The sequence below is a fragment of the Rhinolophus sinicus genome, chromosome 8, assembly GCF_057876585.1.
Source record: "Rhinolophus sinicus isolate RSI-liver-muscle chromosome 8, RSI-T2T, whole genome shotgun sequence".
Classification (NCBI taxonomy): domain Eukaryota; kingdom Metazoa; phylum Chordata; class Mammalia; order Chiroptera; family Rhinolophidae; genus Rhinolophus; species Rhinolophus sinicus.
In genome coordinates this window covers 44,431,575-44,450,361 of record NC_142508.1, presented here as the reverse complement: position 1 = coordinate 44,450,361, position 18,787 = coordinate 44,431,575, and the positions used below count along the sequence as shown (strand labels likewise).

General features: G+C 44.0%; 1 pseudogene across 1 annotated transcript; it reads right to left on the bottom strand.

Moving 5' to 3' along the window:
• Positions 1–3,455: 3,455 nt before the first annotated feature.
• On the bottom strand, positions 3,456–16,191 carry LOC109458010 (F-box only protein 27-like; annotated as a pseudogene). Its single transcript, XR_016022240.1, has 5 exons — positions 16,087–16,191; positions 15,239–15,847; positions 15,041–15,156; positions 5,187–5,317; positions 3,456–4,564 (listed from the first exon to the last, which is right to left on the bottom strand). The product of XR_016022240.1 is annotated as an F-box only protein 27-like (transcript).
• Between the last annotated feature and the right edge of the window lie 2,596 nt (positions 16,192–18,787).

The window sequence follows — 18,787 nt, the reverse complement described above, 5'->3', positions numbered from 1 at the left end:
GGCCACGTTAATTTAATTTCAGCCAGCAGCACCAAAGTCAGCCAGGTGATAAGGTGAACCAGCTCCCCAGGGGTTGGACTTTGGGTTTTAATTCCACAGGTAACTTTCAGCTCATAACAGACAGCAGCTCAGCTGCTGTTTCCTCCCACGGTAACTTCATGGCCACGAGACACCAGGGTCTCATCCTCCCCCATGCCTCTCTCTTTCCCCCTAAAATATTGTAGCCATATTTTACTTAGCAGTCCCATTACTGCCACCACTGTGTGTGGCTGTGTGTGATCCCAAGACCACCCGTGTTTGGATATTTGCCAGGACTCCTGGGACTCAGCATAAAGGAGTACTCACTCCTAAATTTTACTACGCCGTGTAGGAGGGATGCACAGTTGAACCCAAGGTAAAGACACAGACGGAGACTGGAAGAATCCATGGAAGAATCCATGTGCAGGTTGCTTATGTCCTGTCCCTTCCCTGAGGGGAAGCTCATTAAACTCAGGATTCACTGGGGGTTGGTCATGGAGGCATCCTCTGCCTGGCACATCCCAACATTGCAGACTCACAGAATGAAAGCAGGTGTGCAGCAGAACCCATGTTGTTTGCATAGTCTAAGCACAATGAGAGCCCTGCTTATCACTAAGGAAATGGTGGGAAGGCTCCCAAAATTTAAGTTCCCGGGCAGCCAAGGGCCAACCTCATAAACTTGCCTTTCTAGGGGGAGGCCAGCTGTGTTAATCCTTTCTTGCATAGGTGATATGGAAGCTCCTTCACTATAGAAATTTTAAAGTCTCCATTTCCTTTTCCCTAGTTTCTTAGCTCCTTAGCCCCTGGCTTTGATTACTCTTCTTATCAGTTTCTGAATCCTACACTAAAGATTGCTCCTCGCCTGCATCACCGATTGTCACTCAGATAACTACTTAAAAGCCTGTGACTTCCCAACTCCCCCAGGCCATTCCGGACCCCCAGGCCAGTGTACTTGTTGATTGTAATCATTGAAGCCTAAGTTCTTTCCAACCCATTCTGGGCCCAGCTCCAGGACAATTGACACCACTTAAATGACTGGTTGAATGGCCACAGGCTCTAGAGAGCTAACGATTTATTAATTAAAATCTATTTTTTCTCATTCAGGGGCCTTGGAGATACACAGGACACCCCAGCAAGATTGCCAGTTGCAACCAAAGAAGCCAATGCGGTCTTCCAGGAGGATCTCGGGACCCCTTCCTCTCATCTGAGATCAGACAGGGTGAAAGTTCTGTGAATCCCCCCATAGGTAGGGACAGCTCTACACCTCTGCCCAGCAGGAAGTAGATACAGAAAAACAGACCTTTTGTTCCTCAACTTCCCATAGAGATTTTTATGTGGATCACCTCTCTCAAGGGGAAAACAAGGCCGGCAGTTAGAGATAGACATTGGGTTTCTGCATTACCGACCAAAAGACCTCTCCTCTCTGTCAAAACTTCCCCTTTCCATTGTATACAAATGGGTACATGATACCCAACTACATCAAACCGGTCACTCACACCTGCAGTCTAAAAAGATGAGGTAATATCCTCTTGTCAATCACAGGTGTCAATCAAGTGGTACAACGCCCGGAAAGGAACAGCCCATTTGAGAGAAAAAGATAAAAACCCCAAGTCCTCACCAGTCAGGTCCTTTTTGAACCAGGGCCCTTTTTGCCTTTTCAGCCTCTTTTGCTCGGCCCGCTCCAAACCCTTTGGAGTGTACTTTTCCTCCTAATAATGCCACCTTGGGCCCTTGAGCCATTCTCTACTGCTCGGGTCCGCTTCTATTTCTTTGAAGTGTACTATCTCTCCTAATAAACTACTCTTTCACCACTTTATTTCTGTGTCTCATTCAATTCTTTGCTCAAGACACCAAAAACCTGGACACTGCGCCAAGGAGGGCCCACTCTGGTAACATAGGCAGTAATTAAATCAATGTGGCCGTCCTGATTTTGATGGTTGTAGTGTAGTTATGTAGGAATATGTCCTTACATGTAGGAAATACTGAAGAATTTTTCAATGTTAATTGCACATCAAGTTGGAAATGTACTAAATGTTTCAGGGGGAAAAAAGCTCTTTGTGCCGTACCTACTACTTCTAAGTTTGAGATTGCTTCAAAAGGAAAATATATTAAAATAATGTAAGAGGGGAGAATCAATCAATAATATGAGGGGTGTGGATTGACGACTGGCGCTAAGTTGGTAACTGTTGCTGAGTAACAGATACAGAGGTTATAACACTCTGCTCTTTGCTTTTGTTATGTTTAGAATTCTCCATAACAAAATCAAACAAAAACACTGTCAGCAAAAGATGCCTTCTAAATGTGGTTATCTCTGGAATGGGAGAGAAATTGCATTGGAGGATGCTTTATATTTGTCTATAACATTGTATTTTTGTACGTTTATATACAAGTACATTCGTAGCAAATGAAATACAGATAAGCAGAATCACCACCATTCAGAGGTTACCATTGCTGTTTAGTACATGTTCTTATTCTTCTGAATATATATGTACATGTATCCAGAAAGTAATCCAGGACATAAACACAAGGACACACACACGTATACATACAATAACATGTACGAGTATATATATGCCAAAAAATATAGACTGCTTTTCCTCCCCAGGCAATCGTCTCTACCTTTCCCTTCCTGTAAATGTTTATCTCATATTCCTCATATCCAAATTCTCCCAGTTGATCCGGAAATATCCTCTAGAGCTGGGTTGTCCAAATCGGGATGTATTGCAGGACGATGCACTACACCTGGTCATGATTCTTCAGTATGTTTCAACCTGTCACAATCCCTTTTATGACACTGGCAAAACACGCCCCCTCGGGGTGTGTCTGGCTGCTGCTTTGCTGGAGTTGGGCCTGTTCTCCCTCTTTCCCATATACTGCAGGGTGGGGCTGAAGGCCCGACACATTTGGGGGAGTGGCATATATCAACAGCAATGGCAGACTTCACTGGCATCACATCAGGACACCTAGAACAGCTCATTGATCTACCAGCGGTGAGGCCAGCCATGTGCCCTGGATTGGGGTGAGGACAGCCTGATCGTGCCATCGCATGGTGCCACCCCATCCTCGTGATTAGAAAGTTACAAGTGTTTTGTCACTGTGACGCTATACCCACGTCTGCCATCTGCCTAATGCTTTTAACTCTAAATAACTTTGTCTGAATCTATGATTTCCTTCGGGCTTGGGAAATACTGTGCTAACTTTTCCATCCTTCCTACTGTAAAATACCTTCTACTGCTGCCTTCTTTAGAGTTTTCCATCCTCAACGGGACAACTTGTTACTCTGAACCAAACCAACTAGTAACTAAGACAATAACACTATTTTTTCCACATATATATAAATATATAAATATATATATATATAATATATATTTTATTAAATATACTAAAATATATTATATATATATAGTTTTTTTATTGGGGAATATTGGGGAACAGTGTTTTTCTAGGCCCCATCAGCTCCAAATCGGTGTCTTTCAATTTAGTTGTGGAGGGCGCAGCTCAGCTCCAAGTCCAGTTGCTGTTTTCAATCTTAGTTGCAGGGGGCGCAGCCCACCATCCCATGTGGGAATTGAACCAGCAACCTTGCTGTTGAGAGCTTGGGCTCTAACCAACTGAGCCATCTGGCTGCCCCCAACATTATTTCTATTAAAAAGATTCAAGACACTTTGGGCAAAATAATAAATTTATTACATATGATTAGCAGATAGATGTTGCTGATATATTATTCTCTCAAGGTTTGAAAAAACTTGCAAAATAAAATAATTTTATACACTGCACAAAATATACACTGCACAATTTCAGGGGCCCCTGAGGATCAGGGCTGGGCTAAGGGGACCACCTTGTTTTTCAGAGAAGTCAGTGGGCAGAACATACATTTTTTTGAGGTAGTTAGCTTTCAGCATTGAGACCCAGTCCCAGCCTTGCAGCCTCAGGAGGTTAAATTCGCCACCCAAGGTGGCTGGAATTTTCCCAACCATAAGAATGAGATTCAAGTTCAACGATGAGGAGAGGGCTTCCCTCAAGGGAACAAGAAAGCCCTGAAGCAGAAATAGGAGATGGGCAGAGGGGACTGGGGCTGAACAACAGGGCCTGGGGGTGACGAGGAGCCCTCTCCAGGACACGGACTCCCCTGTGAGTCTCCCCTCAGTAGCACAGGGGCTACCCTAGAGCAGTAGCAGTAGGTAGATCTGATGGAGGAACTTTCTTCTAGTAGTTTCTGGAATTTGAAGACGGGGCCTAGCAGGACCCTTGCCTGGACCCAGGAGTTCTCAGGATACCAGGGAGGTACAAGTCTTTGGTTAATGAAAAGAACTGGCCAATGTCCCCAGCTCCTGGAAAGCACAGTTGGGTTGTTGTGCAAGGATAGTCCTTGACTAGGATAGACGGACATGCACAATCACACTGGAGGCGGTTACACGGGCTCCATAGAGGCCTCACCACAACTGGCCCACGTGTTCGAATGACACAAAAGGGATGCCCATCTTGATGCTGCAGAACACATGGGTGACCTGCAGATAGGAAGAGATCAGCCCCGCTGTGCCTTGGCCTTGCCCTCAAAAGCTGAGGTTGGGGCTGGCTGATGGCATTTTCCATAGATGGTTGCAACAACGCATCCAGTTATACAAGATGTTCTAGAATCATGGCGCTCATCAAGAGGTGGATCTAATTCTCGTCCTTGAATCTGGGTGGGTTTGCTTCTAACCAAGAATGTCGCAGCAGTGAGGCCAAGTGACTTTCACCAAGTGATTTCCAAGGCTAGGTCAGAAAAGGCAAACCAGCTTCTGCTGGTTTCTCTAGAACCCTCATGGTGGAACCCTGAGCCATCAGCAAGCAGGTTGAGCTGCCAAGCTGTAAGAAAGCCCAAACTAGCCCAAGCAGAGAGAAGCCACGGTGAAGCTCTGAGACTAAATGAAGAGAGACGCTTGGCCAGCCACCAGCTGCTACACACACACACACACACACCCCGTCCTTCAGCTCCAACCATTGTCTAAATGCAACTACAAGAGCCACTGGAGCCAGAAGCACCCAGCAGAGCCCTACTCATAGAAACCATGAGGTAATAAATAAAATGACTGCTGTTGATGTTAAGACATGAAGTTTTGGGGTGATTTTTTATGCAGCAATAGATAAATACCCATTGCAGGCCCCATTCCCTGTCAGAGACTCACCTGAAGGCAGACCCTGTAGTTCCATCGCCAGGTGGGATATTTCAGAGAATTCATCCAGGACAGTCTGGTCAGCATTCAGAAGTTAGACAGTGATTCGATATATACAGTTACTGCTGTGTTGGGTTCCCCACCTGTCAGAGAACGGAGACCTTGAAGGCTGGAGTTGCCACCCCTTCTTTTAGGGTATTTGCCTGTCCTATCTGAATGAATTTGCCACATGTGCAAATCCAAAATGCGGTCCTCGGACAGGCACCATCAGCATCGCCTGGAAGCTTGGCCCCACTGCATACCCAATAAATCAGAATCTGCATTAAACAAGCTCCCCAGCTGGTCTGCATGCATATTCATTTTAGAAGTAATGACCTAGAGCAGTGCTCTTCAAGGTACCTCCTCCCACATTGCTAAGGTGACAATTAAAATTTCTCATCTGTTTAAATGGTTGCAAAAGATGTAATTTCCAATGTGTGTAATGTTGGCATTTTAAAACACAATTTTCAGTCATTTAAAAGGACTCAGGGGAATTTAAATGAACTCAGGTGACAGGATACCCAGCAACATTAAAAAAAAGTCCAATGTCCATCAATGATAAATGGATAAATTATGGTATGCTCCCATAATTGAATACTACACAGCAATGAAACTAGGTGTAGTTACATACAATTATGGATGACTCTACAAACATGTTATTGAGTGAAGGAAGCCAGAGACAATATATATGCAATACGTATGTTTATATATAAAGTACAAAAATGCACAAAACTCATCCATAGTAACAGAATTCAGGATGGTGACTAGTTCTTGGGCAGATAGTGATGGGAAAGGGGCATGAGGGATGCTGGGGGTGGGGTTTGCAGGCAATATTTTGTTCCTGACTTAGGAGCTGGTAACACGAATGTGTTCACTTTATGATAATTACGTGTACTTTTTAAAAATCTTTTATTTATTTGTTTTTAAGTGTGTTTTTCTAGGACCCATCAGCTCCAAGTCAAGCAGTTGTTTCAATCTAGTTGTGGAGGGTGCAGCTTACACTGGTCCATGCTGGGATCAAACCAGCAACCCCAGTTCTATAAGCATCACACTCTAGCCTACTGAGCTAACCGGCCACCCCTTACATGTGTACTTTTGATGTTAGAAGTTAAAATTTAGAAACTTAAGAATAATGGACTTGGGCTGGCCTGGTGGCTCAGGCGGTTAGAGCTCTGTGCTCCTAACTCTGAAGGCTGCCGGTTCGATTCCCACATGGGCCAGTGGGCTCTCAACCCCAAGGTTGCCAGTTCAATTCCTCGAGTTCCGCAAGGGATGGTGGGCTCTGTGCCCTGCAACTAAGATTGAACATGGCACCTTGAGCTGAGCTGCCTCCCCGATGGCTCAGTTGTTGGTTGGAGCGCGGGCTCTCAACCACAAGGTTGCCAGTTCAATTCCTTGAATCCCGTAAGGGATGGTGGGCAGCGCCCCCTGCAACTAAAATTGAACACGGCACCTTGAGCTGAGCTGCGGCTGAGCTCCGGGATGGCTCAGTTGGTTGGAGCGCGTCCTCTCAACCACAAGGTTGCCGGTTTGACTCCCATAAGGGATGGTGGGCTGTGCCCCCTGCAACTAGCAACGGCAACTGGACCTGGAGCTGAGCTGCACCCTCCACAACTAAGACTGAAAGAACAACTTGAAGCTGAACAGAACCCTCCACAACTAAGATTGAAAGGACAACAATTTGACCATTGTTCCCCAATAAAGTCCTGTTCCCCTTCCCCAATAAAATCTTTAAAAAAATAAAAAAATAATGGACTATAAAAATACACCAAAAACTATAATCTTTTACAGAGACTTCACATCATTCCACTTCTTAGAATTAGATGTCCATTCTCCTACAGAATTGTCCTAATGTAATATTAATAGATTTTTATGTTCAGAAGACTTTTATCGATTACCCTTTCATATTGCTGAGCCAACCACAAAAATAAAGAATATAAATAAAAATTTAAATTTTTCCTGTGACCATAAACCTCTAAGTGTTAACATTTTTCTCTAGTGGGTTGAATTATTATCCACTAGTGGTCCCCAAACTTTGCTGCATATTGGAATCATCTGAGAATGTTTAAAAGATATGTGTAGAAAAGTATTTAGCCTGGGCCAAAGGTCTGGCCTTTGCCTTCAGCTTCTGGGAGGTAATCTGTGGGCCCTTGGAATGTTATGCCTGATAGGAATATCTTTGTTTGCCTGGGGACCTTGGGTCGTACTGGATAGTCTACCAATGTGATTTGGTGGGGGCTGGCCACCAAGAAAGCCTAACAATGTGACTGAAGGTGGGGGCTCTAAGTCACGCAGTATTAGCTGACCTAGAGGCTGAGATTAACCATGTGATAAAGCCCCAATGAAAACTCTGGACACAGAAGCTCAGGTGACATCCCTGGTTGTCAATATTCCATGCATATTGTCATACAGGGATGCCAGGATGGTAATGTGTCCTGAACTTGGTGGGGATAGGGCAACGGAAGTTCCATATTTGGTGTTTCCCCAGGATGCTGTCCTATGCTCTTCTTCCTTGGCTAATTTTAATCTGTATCTTTTCCCTGTAATAATCTGCAATCAGAAAACAGTTTTCAATGAGTTAGTTATGTGAGTCCTTCTATGAATCACTGAATTAAGACTGGTTTTGGGTATCCCCCAAACTTACAGTTGGTGTCATAAGTAAGGACGGTCATGGGGATTGTGCTCTTTAACTAGGTTCTTATCCTCATACGTTCTGGTTTAATCGGTATGGAGTGTGACCTGGGCATCTGGACTTTTAAAAGTTCATGGGTAATATTCAGCAAAATTTGGAGACCATTGCTTATTATAATCAAACGGTGCACAAAACAACACAAATGTGACAATAGCTTGATCAACAATGACTAAATTAAAAATAACATTTTACTGTGAACATCTCTTAATGAGGTGGGGGAAGGGAGGTTATTGAACCTTGATTAAAAGAGAATTTGGTGGGAAGTCCAAGATGGCTGTGTTACAAGAGAACACTGAACTCATTCTCTCCCATGAGCAAACTCAAGTACATATGTATATAGAGAACAATTACTCCTGTGAGACAACTGAGGGCTGAATGAACAGCTTCTGAACAACAAAGAAGATAAAGAGACCAAACAAACAGAGAAGGCTGGGAAGCTGCAGGAGCCCTCTGGGAGCTGAGGGAACTCGCTGGGCCTGCAGAACCTGTGAGCACCATTGTTTACATCTCCCTCCACTTCAAAAGGGCAGGCAGGAGCCCTAGCCCAGTGCTTTGGCCTTCGTGCAAGATCACTACAGCAGGTTCCCAGCTACACTGCTCAGAGCGTATTGCTCCAAAGGGAATGAGCAGGATCAACAGGGCATTACTACATGCACTTGGCCTCCACATCTGGAGTTGCTCTGACACGGTGGGCCAGTGTCCTGGATACCTTAGGCAACTGCTCAGCTCCTACCAGTCTGAGCACAAGGCACACAGCTTACACAGAGGCCACTTCCACAGCAGGCCATTTCTTCAAGACTGGGAGAGATAGCTATTTATCTAATTAATATAAACAAACATAGAAAGTCAAACAAAGGGCCGGCCCGGTGGTACAGGAGGTTGGAGCTCCGGGCTCCTAATGCCAAAGGCTGCCAGTTTGATTCCCACATGGGACAGTGGGCTCTCAACCACGAGGTTGCCGGTTCGATTCCTCGACTCCTGCAAGGGATAGTGGGCTCTGCCCTCTGCAACTAAGATTGAACATGGCACCTTGAGCTGAGTTGCCACTGAGCTCCCAGATGGCTCAGTTGGTTGGAGCGCGTCCTCTCAACCACAAGGTTGCCGGATCGACTCCCACAAGGGATGGTGGGCTGCGCCCCCTGCAACTAACAACGGCAACTGGACCTGGAGCTGAGCTGCGCCCTCCACAACTAAGATTGAAAGGACAACAACATGACTTGGAAAAAGCCCTGGAAGTACACACTGTTCCCCAATAAAGTCCTGTTCTCCTTCCCCAATAAAATCTTTAAAAAAAAAGAAAAGAAAAGAAAGTCAAACAAAAAGACAGAAGAATGTCTCTCAAATGAAGGAACAAGAAAAAGCTATAGAAAACAAACCCCTAAGGAAACAGAGATTAGTAATTTGGCTGCTAAAGAATTCAAAGAAATAGTGACAAGGATGCTCATCAAACTTGAGAGTGGAATAGAAGAACTTAGATAACTTAGTTAAAAAGTGTAATAAAAACCAAACAGACCTGAACAATGCAACAACTGAAATGAAAAATACATTAGAGGAATCAATGACAGATTAGCTAATACAGAAGAATAGATCAGCGACCTGGAAGATCAGACTAATGGAGCTGAGCTGTGCCCTTCACAACTAAGACTGAAAGGACAACAACTTGACTTGGGAAAAAGGCCGGGAAGTACACACTGTTCCCCAATAAAGTCCTGTTCCTCTTCCCCAATAAAATCTAAAAAAAAAAAAAAAAAGGCAAAAGTGAAAAATAAAGAGACAATTTTGAAGGCAGCAAGAGGAAAATAACTGTTACGTGTAAAGAAAACCTCATAAAGGTTTTAGCTCATTTCTCAGCAGCAATTTCACGGGCCAGAAGAGAGTGGCAAGACATCGATCTTTAAAATGCTGAAAGAAAAGAACCTACAACCTAGAATAATTTACCCAGCAAGGTTATCATTCAGAATTGAGAGAGAAATGAAGCGTTTCGTGGACAAGCAAAAACTAAAGGAGTTCATCGCTATTAATCAAGCATAATAAGAAATGTTAAAGGTTATTTTTTAAGCAGAAAAAGAAAGGCCATAACCAGAAATAAGTAAATATGAGAAAGGAAAAAAAAATCTCATAGGTAAAGCCATATATTTAATAAATACAGTAAGCCATACATTTAAAAAGCTACAATTAAGGTCCAAAACAAAAGTACCACACTCAACTCAAACTACAATAACTAGTTAGAAGATACAAAAAACAAAATATCTAAAATATGACATCGACATCATTAAGCATAGAGGGAAGACAAAAATGCAGTTCTTTTAGAATATATTTTAACTTAATCATCTGTCAGCTTAAAACAGACTGTTATAGATATAGAATGATATCCATAAACCTCATGGTAATCACAAACCAAAAACCTGCAAAAGATACACAAAAAATAAAGAGAAAGGAACCCAAATAAAACACTAAAGAAAACCAGCAAACTACAAGAGAAGAAATCAAGAGAAGGAACAGAGGAGAACTACAAAAACAATTAACAAAATGGCAATAAGTACATAATAACTACCTTAAGTGTAAATGGATTAAATGTTCCAATAAAAAGACATAGGGTAGCTGAATGGATTTAAAAACATGACCCATTTATATGTTGACTACAAGAAACTAGCTTCAAATTGAAAGACACATACAGATTAAAGTGAAGGAATGGAAAAATATATTCCATACAAATAGAAATGAAAAGAAAGATGAGGTAGCAATACTCAGACAAAATAGACTTTAAAACAAAACATTTTTAGAAAAAGAAAAATAAGGATATTATATAATTATAAAGAGGTCAATCCAAAAAGACTATGACAATCAGAAATATCTACACACATAACAGGAGCACTTAATTTATAATGCAAATATTAATGGACATAAAGGGAAAAATTCATTTATACAACAATAGTAGGGGATTTTAATAATCCACTAACATCAATGGATAGGTCATCCAGGCAGAAAATTAATAAGAAAATCATGGCCTTAAATGTCACATTAGACTAGATAGACTTAATAAAACAGTTCATCCCCAAAGAGCAGAATACACACTTTTTTTTTTTTTTTTTTTGAATGCACATGGAACATTCTCCAGGATAGATCACGTATTAGGCCAAAAACAAGCCTCAGTAAATTCAAGGAGATCAAAATCATATCAAGCGGGTGGGAGATGAGGGTAAGGAGGATCAAATATATGGTGATGAAAGGAAAACTGACTCTGGGTGGTGAACACACAATGGGATTTATAAATGATGTAATACAGAATTGTACACCTGAAATCTATGTAATTTTACTAACAATTGTCACCCCAATAAATTAAAAAAAAAGAAGGAAAAATAATATTACAAAAAAAAAATCATATCAAGCATATTTTTCAACCACAATGGCATAAAACTAGAAATCAACTATAAGAACAAAACTGTAAAAAACACAAATACATGGAGACTAAACAACATGCTACTAAACAATCAAAGAGGAAATCAAACAGGAAAAAAAATGATCTTGAAAGAAATGAAAATGAAAACACAACATTTTAAAATTTATGAGATGCAGCAAAAGCAGTTCTAAGAGGGAAGTTCATAGCTATACAAGCCTACCTCAAGAAACAAGAAAAATCCCAAATAAATAATCTAACTCTACACCTAAAGGAACAACAAAAGAACAAACAAAACCCAAAGTAGAAGGAAAGAAATAATAAAGATCAGAGCAGAAATATGAAAAAGGACAGATTACAACTGATACCACAGAAATACAAAAGATAAAGAATACTGTATACAATGATATGCCAACAAATTGGACAATCTAGAAGAAATATGTAAATTTCTAGAAACATACAACCTTCCCAGACTAAACTAGGAAGAAATAGAGAATTTGAAGCAGTAATAAAAAACTCCCAGCAAACAAAAGTGAAGGACCAGAAAGCTTCACAGGTGAATTCTACAAAACATTTAATGAATTAATACCTATCCTTCTCAAACTGCTCCAAAAAAATTGAAGAGAAAGGAAAGCTTCCAAATTGATTATATGAGGCCAGCATTACTCTAATACCAAAACCAGACAAAGACATTACAAAAAAAAAAAAAAAAAAGAGTTTTACCGGCCAATACCCTGGATGCAAAAATTCTCAACAAAACATTAGTAAACTTGATTCAAAAATATATTGAAAGGATTATACACCATGATGACTATGTAGGATTCATCCCAGGAATGCAAAGATGATTCAACATCCATAAATCAACATGATGCATCATATTAACAAAACAAAGCATAAACCACATGATCATCTCAAAAGATGGAGAAAAAGCGTAACAACATCCAACATGCTTTAATGATAAAAACTTGCAACAAAGTGGGTATAGAAGGAACATAGTTCAACATAATAAAGGCCATATAAGACAAACCCACAGCTAATATCATACTGAATAGTGAAAAGCTGAAAGCTTTTCCTCTAAAATCAGTAACAAGACAAGGATGCCCTCCACCACCACTTCTATTCAATATGGTATTGGAACTGCTAACCAAATCAGACAAAAATAAAAGTCATCCAAAATAGAAAGGAAAAAGTAAAACCCATTATTTACAGATGACATACCATATATAGAAAATCCTAAAGACTCCACTAAGATTTCCAGTCAAGATGGCAAAGTAGATAAATGCTCTGCTTACCTCCTCTCACATACACATCAAATTACAACTAAATTACAGAACAACCATCATTGAGAATCACCTGAAGTCTAGCTGAACTGAACCACTATAACTAAGGACATACAGGAGAAGCCACCTCAAGACTGGCAGGAGGGGCAGAGATGTGAAAGAGGCTGGTGCTACACCTACCTGCATGTGACCATCAAATATCAGGAGGTATACCTCAGCTGTGGAGGTCCCCCTGGAGGAGCGAGGGGTCCCAGCTCCACATCAGGTTCCCCAGCCCAGGGTTCCAGTGCTAAGCAGGGAAGTCCTCATAACTTCTGGCTGTGAAAACCAGAGGCGATTGTGGCTGAATGAGATGAGGGCAGCTGTAGTCGCAGGTGATCCTCTTAAAGGGCTTGTGCACAGACTTACTGACAAACTCACTCATTCTGAGCTCCAGTGCTGGAGCAACAGCTCAAAACGCACCAGGGACATCAGAGAGGAATTAAATTGTCTGGCTTCAGGGCTAGGACTTGAGGGGCAGCTTTCTCCTGGACAGAGCAGCTGGTGGAAGCCATTGTTTCTTTGTTGAGCCCTCCCCCAGCCCTTTGTGCAGATGCAGGCAGCAGCCATATCTGAGTTTCCATCAACTTAGCTAACATTGTTTGTCCACCTGCTCTGATAATTCCCTGAGACCCTGCCCCACCCAACTTTCAGGCACAACCAAGCCGCTTCCAGTGGCTTTTCTATACAAACAGCCTGTCTTGGCTTCTGCTGCTGACTTTCCTAAAATCTCTCAAAAGTTCACAAAACCCAAATAAGCTGCATCTGGTTTCAGCATGTCCTGTACATGTCTGGCTGAGCAACCCCAAGCCTGACACTAGTGACAGCTGGTCTCGGTTTATGGCTCAGCCTCTTGAAGCATCTCCAAGCCCAGTGTGGGTGGTGGCCATCTGCAGCAGGTTGCTTTGTGGCTCATGTCAGGTGGTCCCAGGAGACCCCATGGCTGGCACACCCAGTGGGCAGCTTTGGACTGAACTAGCTCTGGTGACCAGGGAGACTGTGCCACTGGGCCCCACAGGACACCTACTACAGAAGGCCACTCTACTAAGACCAGGAGATATAATAGCAGCCCTACGTAATATACAGAAACAAACACAGGGAGGCAGCCAAAATGGGGAGACAAAGAAACATGTTCCAAATAAAAGAACAAAGCTCTGGAAAAAGAACGAAACAAAATGGAGAAAAGCAATCTACTAGGTGCAGAGTTCCAAACACTGGTTATAAGGATGCTCAATGATCTTGGGGAGAACTTCAAGAGATAAGAAACATAAAAATGGAGATAGAAAACATAAAAATGAACCAATGAGAAATAAAGAATACAATGGCTGAAGTGAAGAATATACATTATAGGGAATCAGCAGTAGATTGGATAAGGCAGAGGATACAATCAGCAATTAAAAGATAACGCAGCAGAAAACACCCAAACAGAACAGCAAAAAGAAAAAAGAACCCAAAAAAATGAGGATAGTTTAAGAGGCCTCTGGGACAACATCAACTGTACTGCATTCACATCATAGGGGTAGAAGTGAGGGAGCAAGGAATTGAAAACCTGTTTGAAGAAATAATGATGGAAAACTTCCCTAACCTGGTGAAGAAAACAGATATACAAGCCCATATCCCACCATAGATGGGATTTGTAGCAGGTTAATTTTTAGCATAGGGAACATACAGCTGTGGAGGATATGGACTAAAATTTATTTGAGGTCATGTGTCCCTTGGTAAGGCTTCATGTACCCCAGTTTCGAGAATCATCAGTACAGAGCACAAGCTCTGGAGTCGGATGAGTCTGAGCTTAATGCCAGGTCCTACCAAGTCCTACCTGTGCAACCAGGGCCAGTCACCTCCCCTTTCTGAATCTCTCAATTTCCTATGAAGCCCTAAAGATCTGAGGTATTGAAATACACTTTCCCAAAGGATAAAGGTTCAAAAAGGGTACTAAGACAGTTCATACTTGTAAAGCACTGCTATGTGCTTGATACGTAACCCTAGTATCTTATAAAGATGGGGAAACTGAAGCATACGGTGACTTGTCCAAGGCCACAAAGAGACAGAGCTAGGGTTTGAACCTGGGGGTCTGGCTCCAGAATCTATACTCTCAGCCAACTATTTTATATTGCTTCCCACTAAGGCAAGGAGTATCTCATTCAGGACAATACTGAGCTGGGCCCAAGTCCTCTGTATTGGATCCAATCGGCCATCTTCTAATTCACTTCACTTTCTAGGTGAGAAGAGGGGTTCAGAGTGTGTACACCACTAGTTATTAGAATTATGATCGTGTTTCAGTCATTCGCCTCCCTGAGCTTCAGTTTCTTTATTTGTGGGGGTTGTTAGGAGGCCTAAATGAAGCCACCATGCAAAGGTCACCATGCATGTGATCAGTGCTTAGCAAAGGGCTGTTTTTATCATCACACTCACCTACTTGTCAGAGATACAAATCTTAATCTGGCCACTATTCAGCAGTTTTGGCCACCATTCAGCAGTTTTGGTCACCAACCCTCCTCCTCCAGGTCCACCACCTGCTTCTTGCCACACCAGCTAAGAAAGAGGAAGAAGGATCAATGAAAACAGGCAGGTTTCCTCACAATGGCCCTGGCACTTGGGGCGTGGGAGCATTCACCTGTAGGAAGACTCAAAGCAGGTATTTGCAGGGGCCACAGTCATGGTTGTCATGTTTCCCACCACTACCCAGCGGCTCCCACTGTTCTCCACCATCCATTCATGATGACCCTCTGTTAAATAAATAAACGTTGCGCCCAGGCTTCTGGCCTACCAGCCGGGGTGGGTGCCTCCTGCCGGCTCCTGTGCGGCCCCGCCCACTGGCTCCCAGGGGGAGGATCCCCCTTCCTGGGCATCCCACCCTGGCCGCAGTGGTTGCCGAAGAGGTTGCTCCAAAGGCCCTACACACGCAGAAGCGGCCCAGGCGGCAGGGCCTGACTCGCAGACAGCGGGCAGGCAGCTGCGGGCGAGCGGCAGCAGGGCTCAGTGGTCCGGGGCCAGGATGAGCAGCCACAGAGCCTGGCGGTCCACCAGGGCGTGACAAGGCGGGCACACCAGGCGGCAGCATTCGAACAGGTGCCTGAGCATCATCAGGAGCAGCTCGAATGGCAGTTGGCTCAGGTCCGGAGACGCCTCGGGTTCGGGCTCCAGAGAGGGGACCCGGACTGGCCAGCCTCTGGAGGCAGAGGCTTCCATGGTCTCCCAGCCAGGCCCAGCTGCGACTGCGGGACTGGAAGGGTCAAGGCGTTAGCCTCTGATGGCCCCGCTCCCGCCAGCCGCAACCCGAGACCACCGGCCCCCAAACCTCGTTAGCCACCTACCCATCTTGACCTCCCCCAGCCCCATCTCCTAGTTCCAAGTCCCCAGTCTCCCAACCCGTCCCTGTCAGCCCCTCATCTCAGCCCCCGCTCGCGCACCGCGGCTCCCGGGAGCCAGCCCCTTTCCAGCCTCGCCGACCCGGAATCCCACCCTGGATCTCTGCCAATGTTCCTCACGGTTGGGCTCACGCGTCGACTTTTGTGACCCCATCCCCTCTTCCGTCCTTTTCACACAGCGGCCCCTCCCTGCTTCTCAGCCTGCTTGCCCACCCCACCCCACCCCACCCATCCTCCCTCTGACTCGCCCGTCTCCGCCTGCCTCTCCCCTCTTACAGCCCAGTGCCCTCCTCCTACGAAAGGGCTGAGTGGGTGATACAGGTGCTCAGGTGCATCTCTCTGCTGGAGGTGCGGTTGGGAGGGGGGAGGGGAAACTAGCCAGTCTTGTTTGCTGTAGAAAATTCCTGAACCTCCAGGCACTGGGAGGTGGGCCGGCCACACAAACAATTCCAAACGCATTAGAGGCTCCACAAACTCGGCATCCTTACTCTCCTGCCCGAGGCCACTGTTAATAGGACTGGAGTGGCCTGAGCGGCTATATTTTCATTCCAGGAATGTGTTTTGATCCTGTGAATGGGTCCTTTGTGTGACGGAACGAGGGAGGGAGGCAGAGGGGGGTTGGGAGGGAACAGGTGAACCATAACCAAAACCTGTGCTTTCTGAGGGCGGGAAGGGATTTGGAACCAGGCTTGGGTGGAGGTAATCAGGCTTCCTCACCAAGGACATTCAGGCTGGAACGCCCATCTTTCCTGTGTGTGTGTTGGGGGGGGGGGGGGGAGGACAAAATTACCATTGTGGAACTCGCTCAGCTCCCCATCCACCTCAGGCTCTAGGGGGTCAACAGCACTTCAAGTAAAAAACTAAAGCGTCACAAAACCCAAAATTACTTCTTTGCCTTAAAGATGTAATTCCTCCTACTGAAGCCACACTTAGAAATAATCAAGACCTTCAGAAAAGTTTCATTCGAGCCTGTTTTCAAGGTTAAACACACCAACAAAGTAAGATACTTTAAAGCTGGAAACAGCAGCCCACCTAGAAGGGGATACATCTAGCAGGCTTTGAAAATAAAGAACTGGGCCTGGCAAGGAGAGTGTGTGTGTGTGTGTGTGTGTGTGAGGGATTGCTGGAAAGGTCTGGAGGGAGAGCTGTGGGTAAGAAGGGTCTGCAGGGAAGGGAGGGTGAGGACTAGGAGGGTCAGGAGGAGGAGATGGGCCTGGAAGGGGGCGGAGGGGCTGCCTCCTCCCAGAGGAACACATCCTGTCTGCAGCCCAGGGCCTGTCCAGCTGTAATATTCAAACTCACAGACAGAGTGAACTTCCCCCAGGAGTTCAGTGGGAGCTGCCAGTACCCGATGTACCACAATTACTAATAGCAGTACTACCGCAGACTGGCAACGGCCCATAGAAAATGTAATTAAAAGGTAATCCCGTATATTAAAAAATAATAATTCCTTAAGTATGACAATGGTATTGTGGTTTTGTTTAAAAAGTCCTTATTTTGTAGAGATATATACTGAAGTATTTTTGGATTATGATTATGTTAACCGGAGAGTGGGCCCTCCTCGGCGCGGTGTCCAGGTTCTTGGCACCTCGAGCAAAGAACTGAATGAGATACTGAGGTATAGTAGTGAAAGAGTAGTTTATTGGAAGAGATAACACACTCCAAAAAAATAGGAGCGGACCCGAGCGATATGATGTCCTGTCTGGGATTGCTTTAAAATAATCCGGGCGGGGGAAGGGGGTGGTCTGGGTGGAAATATAGGTTAAAAAAGGATTGACCACAAATTGCAATAAACACATGAAAAGGTGCTCAACCTCCTTAATCAAGGAAATACAAATGGAAAACACTACACATTCACCAGAATGACTCAAACAAACAAACAAAAACCCAAAACAAAAACAGTGTTAGTGAGGCTGTGGAACAATTGATTGGATCTCTGTTACATGACTTGCGAAGTGGAGACAGGGCACTACCATGTTGTTTGGCGGTACCTACTAGAGCTGAATGTCTAGTCTCTGATGGACAGTTGCACTCCTGGGCATAAGAAACGTGTGCACATAAAAATGCATATAGATGCTCCTCGACTTATGATGGAGTTACATCCTGATAAGCCCATCCATCCATCGTAAATTGAAAATCTTGTTAAGTTGAAAATGCATTTAATACACCTAACCCACCAAACACCATAGCCGACCTTAAATGTGCTCAGACACGTTAGTCTACAGTTGGATAAAATCATCTCTCTCCTGTTGCCCAGCATCATGAGAGAGGATCTTACTGCATGTCGTCTGCTTGGGAAAAGATCAAAACTCAAAATTTGGTTTCTACTAAATGCGTATGTATTGCTTTCATACCATCATAAAGTCAAAAAATCATAAGTCAAGCCATTGTAAGGTGGGGACTGTTTATGCTAGAACACTAGAATGTTCACTGCAGCTTTATTAGTATAAGAGGCTTAAACCAGAAACAGACCGATGTCCTTCCATGGCAGACGGATAATCAATTCTAAGCAACAATGAGTGAGATGGTAGATTTGACCTTTTACCACAATTAATGGACCAATCCCAAACGACGTCCTCAGGGCAACATGAAGTTGCTGGTTGGTGAACACAATATACCATTTACTTAGAACTTAAAAACAGATAAAACAATGCTATATAATGATTGTGGGGCAGACAAGTGGAAAGGGAGCAAAAAACCCAAAGTGTTATCCTTCCCAGGACTGTGGTTGGGAGTGAGGGGTGGGATTGGAAGGAGGGGGAAGATGTGGAGTGTTCTGTTTGTCAGAGCTATGA